The following is an 11,039-nucleotide window of genomic DNA, read 5'->3' as shown; positions in this document are numbered from 1 at the left end:
AGTGATGTGAACTAGATTATTGACTCTAGTGCAAGTGGGAGACTGTTGGAAATATGCCCTAGAGGCAATAATAAAATGGTTATTATTGTATTTCCTTGTTCCTGATAATTGTCTATTGTTCATGCTATAATTGTATTAACTGGAAACCGTAATACATGTGTGAATACATAGACCACAACATGTCCCTAGTGAGCCTCTAGTTGACTAGCTCGTTGATCAATAGATGGTTATGGTTTCCTGACCATGGACATTGGATGTCATTGATAACGGGATCACATCATTAGGAGAATGATGTGATGGACAAGACCCAATCCTAAGCATAGCACAAGATCGTGTAGTTCGTTTGCTAAGAGCTTTTCTAATGTCAAGTATCTTTCCTTAGACCATGAGATTGTGCAACTCCCGGATACCGTAGGAGTGCTTTGGGTGTACCAAACGTCACAACGTAACTAGGGTGGCTATAAAGGTGCACTACAGGTATCTCCGAAAGTGTCTGTTGGGTTGGCACGAATCGAGACTGGGATTTGTCACTCCGTATGACGGAGAGGTATCTCTGGGCCCACTCGGTAATGCATCATCATAATGAGCTTAATGTGACTAAGTAGTTAGTCACGGGATCATGCATTACGGAACGAGTAAAGTGACTTGCCGGTAACGAGATTGAACGAGGTATTGGGATACCGACGATCGAATCTCGGGCAAGTAACATACCGATTGACAAAGGGAATTGTATACGGGATTGATTGAATCCCGGACATCGTGGTTCATCCGATGAGATCATCGTGGAACATGTGGGAGCCAATATGGGTATCCAGATCCCGCTATTGGTTATTGGCCGGAGAGATGTCTCGGTCATGTCTGCATGGTTCCCGAACCCGTAGGGTCTACACACTTAAGGTTCGGTGACGCTAAATTGTTATGGGAAATAGTATGTGGTTACCGAAGGTTGTTCGGAGTCCCGGATGAGATCCCGGGCATCACGAGGAGTTCCGGAATGGTCCGGAGGTAAAGATTTATATATGGGAAGTCATCATACGGTCACCAAAAGTGTTCGGGGGTATGTCGGTATTGTACCGGGGCCACCGAAGGGGTTCCGGAGGTCCACCGGGAGGGTCCACCTGCCCCGGATGGCCTTATGGGCTGTAGGTGGAAGGGAACCAGCCCCTAAGTGGGCTGGGCGCCAACCTCCCCCTAGGGCCCATGCGCCTAGGGTTGGACGAAACCCTGGAGGGGGCGCCCCCCTTGACTTGGGGGGCAAGCCACCCTCCCTGGCCGCCGCCCCTCCCACCAGATGGGATCTAAAGGGGCTGGGCCCCTCTCCCTTGCCCCTATATATAGTGGAGGGGTGGGAGGGCAGCCGCACCCCTGGCTTGGCGCAGCCCTCTCCTCCTCCAACTCCTCCTCCTCCTCTGTAGTGCTTAGCGAAGCTCTGCCGGAGAACCACGAGCTCCATTGCCACCACGCCGTCGTGCTGCTGGAGTTCTCCCTCAACTTCTCCTCTCCCCTTCCTGGATCAACAAGGAGGAGACGTCCCCGGGCTGTACGTGTGTTGAACGTGGAGGCGCCGTCCGTTCGGCGCTAGATCGGATCTTCCGCGATTTGAATCGCTGCGAGTACGACTCCATCAACCGCGTTCTTGTAACGCTTCTGCTTAGCGATCTTCAAGGGTATGAAGATGCACTCCCTCTCTATCGTTGCTAGCATCTCCTAGATTGATCTTGGTGACACGTAGGAAAATTTTGAATTATTGCTACGTTACCCAACATCCCCGACTTAGGAGCCCCTGCTTGATCGAATCGCTGGCGTTGTTGAGTCTAGAACAAAAATGTTTTGAGTCTTAGGATTATATATATCGGAGAGTAGGATACTTTTTATTCCTCAGTCCCTTCGTCACTCTGGTGAGGCCTCCTAACATAGAAGTTTTGACTCTTCTCTCCTCAGATTTCACTAAAAAAAATTTTAGGATCACGCGGGTATCTTGGAATCGTTCCGATGGTTTTGTGACGAGAACATTGCTCTTGGTGCCTCCTGACATTTAGGGGTTGTGGCAGTGTACCGGGGAGTTGAGCTCCGACGTGTTGTCGTCACAATTTTATCGTTGCAGTTCTGGAATACCTGAGTTTTCGCCGACATCGAAAATCTCTTTTATGCAGTTGTTGGTGAGATCACCTCGACGCCACCCAGTACTGGGGCGGGAGTTCGGGAGTATTGCCATAACTCCTATAATGGGAGCAATGCGGTGGTCAATCATAATCCCAAGTCTGCTAAGGTGGACATGATGAATGCAGCTCAAGCGGAGGAATCTACTAATGTGATAATGGGTAATCTTTCAGTTAATGATATTCCTGCAAAAGTTTTATTTGATACTGGTGCATCGCATTCTTTCATGTCATTCCCATTTGCATCGAAGCACAATGTTGACACAGAGATTTTATCCAAAGTTATGCAAGTTGTTTCTCCGGGAAAGCTTATGACTTCTAGTTTGGTTGCTCCCGATGTTTCTACCAAGATGGGAAACTATGCGGTTTTCGCCCACACGATCGTGATCCGACGACGGAGAGCATGGAAGTGACTTAGATGGGTTGTTGGGCTGTTTTGAAGGGGTGTTTTCCTGCAACACACAAAAGGCCTTTGCGGTTACACGGTTAACCGTTGGAGCATAAAACGACCTCCAAATGGAACGAAACTTGACAGGTGGTCTACCGGTGGTGTACCAAGGCCACTTGGCAAACCTCGGTCCATTCCGAGAACGTTTAACACCCGCTCACGAAAAGAAACAAGAGGGGTGCGCCGGTGCACGTGGGAGTGTCGGATTGCAAAACGGACAACGGGGAAAATGCTCGGATGCATGAGACGAACACATATGCAAATGAGATGCACATGATGACATGATATGGGATGCATGACATGAACAAAAAAACAAAACGAAAACAAAACCCAACCACGGAGGGAATATCATAACACATAGCCGAAAATGGCAAGAGTTGGAGTTACAAATATGGAAAGTTACATCCGGGGTGTTACAACACTCCACCACTACGAGAGGATCTCGTCCCGAGATCTAGGACTGAAAGAACTCCGGATATTCGGAACGGAGGTGGTCCTCGCGCTCCTAGGTGGCTTCTCGGTCGGAATGGTGCGACCACTTCACTTTCAGGAATTTGATTGACTTGTTGTGAGTCTTGCGCTCAGTTTCTTCAAGAATAGCAATGGGGTGCTCATGATAAGACATATCTTCTTGGAGGTCAATCTCTTCGATATTGATGGTGCGCTCAGGAGTCTTGATGCACTTGCGAAGCTGTGACACGTGGAACACGTCGTGCACGTTCACGAAGTTGGAGGGAAGCTCAAGTTGATAGGCGAGGTCGCCTCGTTTGCCAATGATCTTGAAAGGACCCACGTATCTAGGGGCAAGCTTCCCTTTGATACCGAAGCGACGAGTGCCTTTCATTGGGGAGACGCGGAGGTAGACATGGTCTCCGATCTCGAAAGCCAAGTGATGGTGCTTGCTATCATAGTAACTCTTCTGGCGCGATTGCGCGGCTTTGAGATTTTCACGGATGACTTTACACATCTCTTCAACCTCTGTGATTAAGTCGTTGCCAAGAAGTTGGCGTTCACCAGTCTCTGACCAATTGAGAGGAGTACGGCACTTTCTGCCATATAGAATCTCGAATGGGGCCTTGCCCGAACTCGCTTGGAAACTGTTGTTGTAGGAGAACTCGGCATATGGAAGACAATCTTCCCACTTCATGCCAAAGGAAATGTCACAAGCCCTGAGCATATCTTCAAGGATTTGATTTACTCGCTCGACTTGACCACTAGTTTGAGGATAGAAAGCTGTGCTGAAGCGAATGTTGTTGCCCATGGCCTTCTGGAAGGAGTCCCAGAACTTAGAAGTGAAGATGCTTCCACGATCTGAAGAAATCAATTGTGGAATGCCGTGCAAGGAGACAATCCTGGAGGTGTATAGCTCTGCCAACTGAGCTGTTGTGATAGATTCTTTGATTGGAAGGAAATGAGCCACTTTAGTAAGCTTGTCGATGACAACGAAGATAGCATCATTTCCGCATTTGGACTTGGGAAATCCAGTCACGAAGTCCATTTCAATATGATCAAACTTCCATTCTGGGATAGCAAGAGGTTGGAGGAGACTAGCTGGTGATTGGTGTTCTGCTTTCACCCTTCGACGGACATCACATTCATTCACGAATTGGGCGATTTCTCGCTTCATTCGAGTCCACCAATAGGACTGCTTGAGGTCATGGTACATCTTCGTACTTTCAGGATGATTGGAAAGAAGAGAATTGTGCGCCTCGTTCATAATGACTTTCCTTAGATCACCTTTAGGAACCACAATCCGGTCCTCGAAGAATAAAGTGTCTCTGTCATCAATGCGATAGCACTTGTATTTGGAAAGACCCTTGTCGATACCACGTTTCACCTTCTTCACCATGGTATCCAGGAGTTGTGCCTCACGAATTTGATCTTCCAAAGTAGAAGAGACTAAGAGGTCGGCAAGAAAGCCTTGAGGAACAACTTGGAGATTCAGCTTGCGGAAAGCTTCGCAAAGGTCCGGTTGGAATGGCTAAGTTACCGCTTTTGCTCAGCCCTTCTTATAGTGTTGCTAGTTGCAGGTGAAGTTGAAGTTGGTTCCATGTTGGAACATGGATATTTTGGAATATCACAATATCTCTTATTTAATTAATGCATCTATATATTTGGTAAAGGGTGGAAGGCTCGGCCTTATGCCTGGTGTTTTCTTCCACTCTTGCCGCCCTAGTTTCCGTCATACCGGTATTATGTTCCTTGAGTTTGCATTCCTTACGCGGTTGGGTGATTTATGGGACCCCCTTGACAGTTCGCCTTGAATAAAACTCCTCCAGCAAGGCCCAACCTTGGTTTTACCATTTGCCACCTAAGCCTTTTTCCCTTGGGTTTTCGCGAGCCCGAGGGTCATCTTTATTTTAACCCCCCCCCCCCCCCCGGGCCAGTGCTCCTTCGAGTGTTGGTCCGAACCGAGTAGACTGCGGGGCCACCTCAGGGAAACTTGAGGCCTGGTTTTACTCGTAGGTTGTCTCATCCGTTGTGCCCTGAGAACGAGATATGTGCAGCTCCTATCGGGATTTGTCGGCACATTCGGGCGGCTTTGCTGGTCTTGTTTTACCATTGTCGAAATGTCTTGTAAACCGGGATTCCGAGACTGATCGGGACTTTCCGGGAGAAGGTTTATCCTTCGTTGACCGTGAGAGCTTATAATGGGCTAAGTTGGGACACCCCTGCAGGGTATTATCTTTCGAAAGCCGTGCCCGCGGTTATGAGGCAGATGGGGATTTGTTAATGTCCAGTTGTAGAGAACTTGACACTTGACTTAATTAAAATACATCAACCGTGTGTGTAGCCGTGATGGTCTCTTCTCGGCGGAGTCCGGGAAGTGAACACGGCTTGAGTTATGCATGAACGTAAGTAGTTTCAGGATCACTTCTTGATCATTTCTAGCGTCGCGACCGTTGCATTGCTTCCCTTCTCGCTCTCATTTGCGTATGTTAGCCACCATATATGCTTAGTGCCTGCTGCAGCTCCACCTCATTACACCATCCTTTCCTATAAGCTTAAATAGTCTTGATCTCGCGGGTGTGAGATTGCTGAGTCCTCGTGACTCACAGATTCTACCAAAACAGTTGCAGGTGCCGACGATGCCAGTGCAGATGACGCAACCGAGCTCAAGTGGGAGTTCGACGAGGAACGTGGTCGTTACTATGTTTCTTTTCCTGATGATTAGTAGTGGAGCCCAGTTGGGATGATCGGGGCTCTAGCATTTGGGGTTATCTTATTTTCATTTGGATTTAACCGTAGTCGGTCTATGTGTGGATTTTGGATGATGTATGAATTAATTTATGTATTGTGTGAAGTGGCGATTGTAAGCCAACTCTCGTTATCCCATTCTTGTTCATTACATGGGATTGTGTGAAGATGACCCTTCTTGCGACAAAACCACAATGCGGTTATGCCTCTAAGTCGTGCCTCGACACGTGGGAGATATAGCCGCATCGTGGGCGTTACACCTGGGCGCGCCCATGTGGCTTCTGGCCTACTCCTTCACCTGATGTCCTCCTCCCGAAGCTTCTAGGGTCTCTTATGTCAAGAAAAAATCGTCAAAAAGTTTCGTGGCATTTGGAGTTCGTTTGGTACTGATTTCCTGGAAAACCAAAAGCAGGCAAAAAAACAGCAACTGACACTTGGTACTAAGTTAATAGGTTAGTCCCAAAAAATGATATAGTATTGCATATAATACATCCAAGATTGATACTATAATAGCATAGAACAATAAAAAATTATAGATACTTTGGAGACGTATCAACCACTTCTACAAGATGTCCCAAATTCTATTTTTGTTCCTGCTGCTTTGTGGTGCACTTGTTGTAGCAGCACTATTTGAAGTACAAGTTTTTTAGTAGCTAACATAGCAGCCTGATGGTGCCATTCTTGTAGAAGTTTAGTTTTGCAAGGGACGTGGAGTTTCTGCGCCCGTGCTCAGAAAAAAAAATCAAAACAAATACTAGAAAAATTCAAAAAAAATCTAATTTTTTGGGTGGTAGATAATTTGATGTGTGAGGTCCGCTCCAAATTTCAACTCATTTGAGCATCTGAGCAGCTCTCGGTAAAAAGACAAAATCGGGGTCTGTAAAAATGTTTACTGTTCACGCACTGTTCTGACCCGATTTGTCTTTTTTGCCGAGAGCTACTCAGATGTCCAAATAAGTTGAAATTTGGAGCGAACCTCACGCGGCAAATTATCTATCACACAAAAAATAATTGGAATTTTTAAAAAAAAAATTCTAGTATTTATTTTGATTCTTTTTCTGAGTGGGAGCAGATGAGCCTGGCCACCGAATTGGATATCCGTTTTGCATTGCCTTTTCATGTATAATATGAATAATCACTGGATTGCCTGGTCTTTAATCACATTGTGGGTCCGTTTAACGAAGCTTCTTGGTAGGTACATGTCTTGTTAAGAAGTGATTTTAACATATAAATGTAAGACAAAAAGAGAGGGGAGGTTTGGAGAGCATGGGATAGTTACTCTAAAAAAGAAACGTGGTTTTGTACTTCCATTCCCTATTTTTCTTATTCTGTCATAATACTTGTGGGTAATACACTGGAGTAGAATGTTGAGTTTCTGTGGGAGGTAATCAATGGGAAATGAAAAAAAAGGGAAACCTTTCCATTTAGAAAATTTAAGTCCTTATTATAGTCATATAAAATATGAGATGTCCACCCCTATTGCCTCTAGTCTAGTATGTTTTGTGCTTCAGAAAATATAGTGTGATGGCTGTTATATTTGTAGAGAAGAGGTAATATGCAGGATTTTGTTGTCTCAAGAGAGAAGTGAAACTGTGGGGTTGGCTCTAACCTATTAATCTGATTTTGGTGTTTGTAGGGTTGTTTAGTTGCATCATAAGACATTGTTGTTGAATTGAAATAATTCGTACTTCTGTACATATTTTGATAATCTGGATTGCCTTCTCTTCACATGCATACTTGGTCCATTATACCAAAATGTACACGCATTTACATTTTCTCGCACATGCCCGATATTGGTAGAGAAGAATATGGAGGATTTTTTTTGTCTCAAGAGATGAGTGAATGAAACCATGGGCTTGACTCTAACCTGTAATCTGCTATTGGGTCTAGATATATTAGTATCATTGGCATGGCTGTGTAATTACAAACATGGTTGAGTTATTCTGTTTTTATGTTCCCTTCCTTCTATTTTTTGTTTCTCATCCATAAGAAACTTATTAAAACTTGCAGGGTGCAATGCAGTCCCCATGGTGAGAACATGCCAAGAGAAAAAAAAAAGGACAAAGTTCGGAACTGGAATAATAGGGTGTTTTGTTGCTACTGGAATTGAGATTGCTAAATACAGGCCAATACAAAGTGTGAGTGAACTATGGTGCCTTTGTGCCTTATGGAATTGAATTGGAATTGCTTGTATGAGTGAACTATGATGCAATATACCTTTTGGACCTCACATGTACTTGTATGAGGCTGCATGATACATCTCTACTTACTAATAAAAGATCAAACATGATCTTCTCTAAAAACACCCCATAAAACGTACACGGACGCATTATCACCGTCTAATTAGGTCCACTAAACTTAATCTAACGGTTAATCTTAATCTAATCTATTCTCCCGTGTGTACTTAATAATTTGGATTGACTGACCGTACTCCATCGCACCGCAGAGGAAACTTCAGGCCTCGCTTCCGCAACCGCATCAGCCGTAATCGCACGAGAAAAGAAAGGAATCTATTGAAAATTACTCACCCTCGTATAATCACGCAATGCATCTCCTATAATCACGCACCCTCAGATGGACATCATCCCTGCGCTCGCTCCCCCTGCCGCCGAGCCGCACAGGGAGCAGGAGCCGCCGCGCCCCCGGCCTCGTGCCGTGCCGCGCGCAGCATGCCGCGCACCGTGCTGCCGTCATGCCCCCGACCCGCCACCGCTGCTGTGCCGCCCCCAGCGCTCCCGTTGAAGGTCCCTCCCGCCATGTCACACTTCACGGGCCTGCCGCGCCGCGCCTCGATTCCTCCGTTCCGCTCCCCGGTGCCTCTTCTCCCTGCCGTGCTCCCTCGACAGCGAGATCTCTAGCACCATGCGTACGCGAGGAGGGCTTTTCCAGAGAATCCCTTCCTCTGAATCCTCCATGTAAAAGGTATACATGTTCTTTGATCTAAACTTGATCGTGTATAAGCTTGGGAAGGACCAATTTTATCTTTTTTTTATTTGATAAAACGAACATATAAGTGTATGTAGATCCCTGAGAGATCGTGATTGACGATGTTTTTCTGCCTTAATAGATTGCCACATGAAAAGAGTTGATTCCTGGATTGAATTGTGAAACTTAGTGGATGGAGAGAATGTCTTCGTTTTTCAAAAATCAAATGACTTCCATTTGGCACTGTGTTAAGGTCTAATTATGCTAAGCCATGAGGATGGGGGAGACTGAGATGGCTGAACAACTGAGCCCAATGCTCCACTATTCAAGAATATTGAGGTTAGATGTACATGTTTCATTAGATAGGAGCTTCTTTATTTTAGGTTCCAGTCGAGTCAATATTGGTTGATCTTGCTTCTTTATTTTGGTGAAATTATTTCCATTTGCGATTGAAGATTGCAGTGTGATTTTCTGCCTTTTACCTACATAGCTTGTGTTGTCTTTGAACCCATTTTCCTATTCAATTGCCAAATTACGTGCAGTTGTTGACAAAATTGCAGCATGCTCAAGGTTTGATGGTGAAGCAAATGTGAATTACTGGGTCTCCTATCATTTCCCTTTTACTGGAAACTGTGGGGATGATAGTTCATAATTTGAGCTGATGCATCTTACAATCCCAAAAGAGTTCTTTTTGTGGAAGTCACGAACCTTGTATCCTAAACCATTTTGGTTGTTTAATCTGTTAAAATCTGCACCTTTATTGTCTCATCGACTCATTTTGAAACAGCGATGCGCCGCCCCTCTCCCACCAGGACCCCCAACGCCGGCAGCACCTCCCCATCTCTATATGCTGATTTCTCTATTGATTCCATTAAAATTGGTTGGAGGTGATAGAGGATGGAGGTGGCTTTCTTTCTGTTTATTGAAGAACTGGTGGATTCTCCTGACGCTTGTGCGTGCTAATTATGCCTATTCTTGGTATGTGACCTGCACACATATGCTTAGATGCTCTTCTAATTTTCTCTCATGCTTATACAGATTTTTTATTGATCTGCCACTAATTTGTACTGGAGGTCTTATAGTGGTCTCATGCATGTATTGCAAGTTTGCAACCTCGTGATATAACACTATTTTGTACTGCAACACTATTTACCCACGAAGACTGCTGCTTGATGATTTTATTGTAAAGTTTTCAATTAACTCTACTCTTTGCAGCTCATTGGCTTGGTCAGAAACCGGAGTCATGGAGGCTTACTTGTCACACTATCATAGGAAAGAAGGAAAATTCCGGCAAGGCATGATTTCACTAACCTTGGCTACTATTTATAGTTATATTATAAGTATGTTTCAGGAAAAAAAGTCAGGTTGTTTTCCAATGTGGAAGAAATATTGTACTGTTAACCGGCACATTTGATGTACTGGCATAATATGATCCAATTGTACCTCCTGCTATGCAGTGTTGCCATGCACACATGTCCTGCCTTGTTGCCATGGGCACCAGTTCCTGACGGTTTCCAAGTTTTCTTTGTGTCTTCACTTGCATTGCTAGACTTATTCGCTCAAAAGGTGAACACATCATAGAACATGTATACTACTGATAACAATATCTTTAATGATGGATAATCTCTTCTTCGCATCCCTATTATTACCCTGTATGATTGGACTTGATAGTAGAATTATTTGTGTGTGAGTTTGTATATTTAAGACCGTTCCTGGGCATCCATGGTTAATTGTAAATTGTGTGAACTGTTGGCATAGAATAGATCCAAGCAAAACAGCGGCCATCATCAGCTTGGCGGCGGGGCGGCGCGGTGGCTCGCGGCGGGCCTCCCGGCCCAGATCTGGGCCCTTTTGGGCTCGATCTGGGTATGGGCGGGCCTGGCCCGGTCTGCTTGCGGCGTCTCCGGCGGGTCGGGGGCGTGACTCGTGCTGGGGGTGGTGGCGACGGTGGCTCGCCTTCTGCAGCGCGGCGACGGGGGCTTCGCGAGCCCGTTTCGGGCTCGGCTGGGCCGGGGGTGGCCCGGTTTGCCCCTGTGCTGCGTCCGGCCGGATCCCGCCGGGGGCGGTGGAGGATGTCCCCTCCCGCGAGGCTGCTGATGTTGCCGCTCCTGGTTCCTGGTTGCGTCGTCTTGTTTCCGTCGGTCCCGTTTCATTAGCCATGGTGAGACAGCGATGGAGACTGCTCGATCGTGGTGGCGCAAGTTGGTGGGCGATGTGTTTGGTGGCGCGGGATGGATCGTCTGGGGTCGTGGTTGGTGGGTGGTCGGGAGAAATCCTTGTCGGCAGGGCCGGCACCGACGCGGTGACGC

The 11,039-nt window shown here is 46.1% G+C and overlaps 1 long non-coding RNA gene across 2 annotated transcripts; it reads left to right on the top strand.

The window, feature by feature from the left end:
• The first annotated feature begins 8,352 nt into the window (after positions 1 to 8,352).
• On the top strand, positions 8,353 to 10,549 carry LOC123048861 (uncharacterized). 2 transcript variants are annotated; one of them, XR_006423389.1, is made up of 4 exons: positions 8,353 to 8,727; positions 8,873 to 9,069; positions 9,291 to 9,708; positions 9,946 to 10,549. It is a non-coding gene; the product is annotated as an uncharacterized lncRNA (long non-coding RNA). The 2 variants fall into 2 exon arrangements; XR_006423388.1 differs by having other exon boundaries at positions 8,873 to 9,708.
• The last annotated feature ends 490 nt before the right edge of the window (positions 10,550 to 11,039 follow it).

Source organism: Triticum aestivum, chromosome 2D (assembly GCF_018294505.1).
Source record: "Triticum aestivum cultivar Chinese Spring chromosome 2D, IWGSC CS RefSeq v2.1, whole genome shotgun sequence".
NCBI lineage: Eukaryota > Viridiplantae > Streptophyta > Magnoliopsida > Poales > Poaceae > Triticum > Triticum aestivum.
This window is presented reverse-complemented; position numbering and strand designations above follow the sequence as displayed.